Source organism: Octodon degus, unplaced genomic scaffold (assembly GCF_000260255.1).
Source record: "Octodon degus isolate 3935 unplaced genomic scaffold, OctDeg1.0 scaffold00494, whole genome shotgun sequence".
Classification (NCBI taxonomy): Eukaryota; Metazoa; Chordata; class Mammalia; order Rodentia; family Octodontidae; genus Octodon; species Octodon degus.
In genome coordinates this window covers 219,771-224,643 of record NW_004525070.1, presented here as the reverse complement: position 1 = coordinate 224,643, position 4,873 = coordinate 219,771, and the positions used below count along the sequence as shown (strand labels likewise).

Sequence of the window (4,873 nt, the reverse complement as noted above, 5' to 3'; positions counted from 1 at the left end):
TTTAAGAGATAACCAATCCATGCCTTAATAAAAATCCTATAATTCATTCAATAATCTGAAAGAAGAGCTTCAATTCAAGATGGACACTGAAAAGCACAGTACAATTTTTCTGTTGTAGCTGCAAAGGGACTTTCTCATAGCTCAAAGTATCATTTAATATCCTAGGCTTAAAATTAATCAGTAGCTGATGGTGAACATACAACTGTGCCTTGATGTCACATCCTAAGAAATTTTCAGGGGAAAGACAGAGACCTGATGCAGATGCTGGTCCACGCCTACCCTGTGCCTGTGCATGGCACGTGCATGTCCCGGCTCTGCATCCTATCTTTACAGCACATGCTTCACATATTTCGTAGGGTGTTGGGAGAATTCAGTGAAATAATATGCTAAAGCATTTGGTATGCTAAATTCAAAATGGTAGCTGTATTCATTGACTCGGTGCCTCCAATAATTGTCCTACTGGAAAAGGAGCCCAAGGTTGAGATCTAGGTATGACTGAGAATTAGGCGGTTAGAGAAACCAAAGACACTTTTCACAGAAAAACCATGATGTGCATGTAAAGCAACAAAAAAGCTCACTGTCACCAAGAAGTAGTCAGTTTAGAACAAGGGAAATATTATAAGAGAAGAATGAAAGGGTAATATATAACTCAATTTGCTCTACTTAAATTGTTGGACCAAAGCAATCCTATTGTAGGTCTTTTTGAAACAAGTAAGTACAGAACAAAAGAACTACTTCCCACTGACTAAAGAAAGTTGAGCTCCCTTGGTCCAGAAAATGAACATCATCCTGTGGAGTGGAGGCAGGTAGCCACGGTGGGGCAAGTACTCACCACTGCAGAGGGAGCGCAGCCTTGAGACAGAAAACACCAAGGAACATGATATGGGGGACTGCAACCTTTGAGGTCTGGAGCCAAGAGTTCAGCACAGATGATAGAGAGGAAGCAGCACTGCGGCCTAAGCAGGCTGGTGACCATGAAAGCAGTGCTGGTAGCGGCTGCCTAAAGCAGCACTGACAAGAGGCCATGGGGACAGGTGAGTTGTGCCAGAGGGTCTAATGGTCTTTATCTTAATCATTTTTGTTTTCTTTTTTTGGTAAATTTGGCTAAGGATTTATATATTTTGCGTATCGTTTTGAAAAAAATAGCTTTCATTTCATTGATTCTTTGTATTTTATCCATTATTTTGTCAATTTTCACTCTGAGCTTAATATTTCCTTCCTTGTACAAGGTTTTTGTTTAGACTGCTCTTGTTTTTCTAGGGCTTAGAGGTGTATTATTGGGTTATTTATTTGGGCTCATCCTCTTTCTAATGTGAGCATCAAGGCAATAAACTCTATTAGGGCTGTTCTTTAGTGTATCCCATAAGTTCAGGTATGTTATTCTGGTATTATCATTTGATGCTAGGCATTGTTTAGTTGCTTCCTGATTTTTTTCCATGACTCCTTGAGGATTTATTATTTTCTCTATTTTTTTCATGATTTTACTGAAAAACAAATAGCAATGAAAGAGTTTCAAATCAAATTGGTAGGACAGTTTCAATAATTAACACACTGCATACATTCTTTATAGTGGTTAATTGCTGTACAAGATGCAGACATGATATTCTATTTACAAACACCATTAGAACAAATCCCTCTATTCATTAAGAGAATGGAGCCATATATCTATCCTAGCCACTTTGAATACACAGATACAAAATGAACATTCATCTGTATCCCCTTTTTTGTTAAGTTCTGTTATTTGAATATTATAGGTGTGTAGACTCAGCAAAATATTCTAAAAGAGTCCAGTAGCCCATAATAGTATAGGGTCTTCTGCTTGACTGGCAATGTCAGAAATTGTTGACCTGAGTCCCCTATAGCTCAGCATAACAGCATGGCTTTGCTTCTTATATTTCGTTTTTATACTTTTCTGCTGGGCGGTTAAGACCAAAGTAAAGCAGGAACTATGCAACAAGAGTTGCAGCTTTTGGGTCTGATGAGGTCAGTGAAATTCCCTCAGGATTTATCCTGAGGTCCTGTACCTCAGATTGTAGAACCTTTGTCAGTGTCCGCCATGTGGATGAGTCATGGCCATTGCTTGGTCAATGTGCTTCCTGTGAAAGTCTGAGAGATTGATTTCTCTCCATGTGACTCTCCTTAGGCACGCTCTACATTATCGATCACTTTCCTCTTTGGCCCCATAATCTCCTTGATCAGAAAATTTGTGACACTACCGTGTTACACGATGTAACAGTACAAGTTCTCATATATCCTGAATCTTAATTGACCTTGGAAGGCTATGGCCAAAAAGTTGGCTTTCCTTGCAGCCCTCTTTTTTCTCTGATTTGGATTTTCTCTATTTTTATTCCATTATGTTCCACTTTATTTACTTACTCATCGTGCTAGATATATCAATTCCTTTCTACAATTTTTCAGTGGAATTTTCTCTGTCTCTAGTATATTTTTTAAATCTATTTGGAGTACTAGTTTGGCTGTCATAATTTCTTAAGACATTTTTTGTCATAGAATGTACTTATTTCTCTATCAGTTTTGAAAGATACATTTGAAGGATATATGAATGCTTTGAAAGTTATTTTCTTTTAAGGACTGAAACACTCTGCATGTTCTCTTGGCATTTAAAGTTTGTATTGAGAAGTCTGCTGTAATTCTATTGGATTTACCTTTATAAGTGCTTATTTTCTTTTCTCTGACTGCTTTTAATATTCAATCCTGTGTTGGACTTCTGGGATTTTGATGACAATGTGTTGTGAAGATATTATTCTATTAAAAATGTTTTTTTGTTTGTTATAGTTTCTCACTATGCAGCTTAGACTCATAGTGATCCTCCTGTTTTCAGCCTCAACAGCACTGAGATTTTAGTCATATGCCACTATGCCCAGACTCTGTGGCAGGCTCAGCCCACTCTGGGGGTGGTGCTGTTATGGCATGTGGTGCTTGTGATGCCATGGTCCCCATGTTTACCTAAGCTTGCCTAATCAGTGTATAGTCTTAATTAATTGGATTTCTATATGCCTTTTTAAACCTGTTTATTAAATTTATTCATCATATTTGGAAATGTTTTTGCTATGATTGTGTGGTCACTTTTAAAAATAGCATATATCTTTTTTGCCAATTTAAATATTTTTATTGAACACATTGCATTTCCACTTATAGTACAGTGCTTAAAGTGCAATGCTGTTTCCCTGTGTACCACTTCCATTATTTAAGTATTGAGAATGCCCAGTACTTTACTATAGCAGCTCAACTTTAACAACTGCCACATAATTTGCTACAAATTTAGGTCCTTCAACTTTATTGGTTGTGGAAGAATGCTATAATTATATTTAGGGTTAGCTTAATTAACCTCTTCAATGGTGGGCGCCAGGGAAGAACCACCAGAGGGAGGAGCTCCTCCACCAGGGAAGCCCCCAAACATTCCTCCATCCATGCCACCTGCACTCTGGTATAGCTTGGTGACATTGGATTGTAGACTTTTTTAAGCTCTTTCTGCTGATGTTCAAATTCTTCTTTCTCCGCAGTCTGATTCTTATGCAGCCAGTTGATTTCATTACACTTGTCAAGAATCTTCTGTTTATCTTCATCATTAATTTTGCCTTGAAGATTATCATCTTCAATAGTTGCTTTCATATTGAGAGCATAGGACTCTAGTGAATTCTTGGAGGACACTTTGTCCCCTTGCTTCTCATATTATGCTTTGTATCTCTCTGCTTCCTGGACCATATGCTTTATTTCCTCTTGCTCAAACATCCCTTATCAATACTGATGGTAATTTTTTTCTCCTTTGCTGTACTTTTATTGAATACAGAAACATTAAGGATGCCATTGGCATCTATCAAAAGCTACTTCAATCTGTGGAACACCACGGGGTGGAGGAGGTGTGCTTGTGAGTTCAAACTTGCCAAAGAGGTTGTTATCGTTGGTCATGGCATGCTCACCTTCATATACCTGAATGAACATGCCAGACTGGTTGTATAAATAGCTAGTGAAGACCTGGGTCTGCTTGGTAAGAATGGTGGTAATGCATTTGATGCGGACAGTCATGATGTCACCAGCATTTTCAATACCAAGAGAAAGAGGAGTGACATCCAACAGCAGCAAATCTTGGACATTTTCAGACTTGTCTCCAGATAAAATGACTGCCTGAGCAGTTGCACCAAAAGCAACAGCTTCATCAGGATTGATGCTCTCATTCAATTCTTTTCCATTGAAGAAGTCCTGCAGAAGCTTCTGGATCTTGGTGATATGGATAGAACCACCTGCAAGGACAATGTCACGGATCTGAGACTTGTCCAGTGTAGCATCTTAAAGTGCCTTCTCCAAAGGGTCAAGAGTGCCATGAAACAGGTCAGCATTCAACTCTTCAAACAGAGCATGAGTAATGGAGCTGTAAAAGTCGATTCTTTCATAGAGAGAATCAATCTCAATATTGGCTTAGGTGCTGGAAGGGAGAGTTCTCTTAGCTAGTTCACATGCAGTATGAAGACAGCAGACAGCTCTTTTGTTCTCACTAATGTCTTTCTTGTGCTTGCACTTGAATTCAGCAATAAAATGATTGACCATTCGATAGTCCAAAAAACTTCTCCACGTAAGTTGGTGTCTCCAGCTGGATATTTCACTTCAAAGATTCCATCTTCAATAGTGAAGATTGACACATCAAAAGTGCCACCTCCTAGATAAAAAGTCGGCACAATTCTTTCAGCTCCAACCTTTTTGCCTAAGTCATAAGCAATAACAGCATCTGTTGATTTGTTGATAATTCTATTTATTTATTTATTTCATAATTTTATTGAGAAACAAATAGCAATGAGACAGTTTCAAACCAAATTGGTAGGACAGATTCAATAATTAACACATTGCATACATTCTTCCT

At 38.2% G+C, this 4,873-nt stretch overlaps 1 pseudogene; it reads right to left on the bottom strand.

Annotated features, from left to right (window-relative positions):
* Positions 1 to 3,337: 3,337 nt before the first annotated feature.
* LOC101587701 overlaps positions 3,338 to 4,873 on the bottom strand; it is a 20,149-nt pseudogene continuing 18,613 nt past the window's right edge.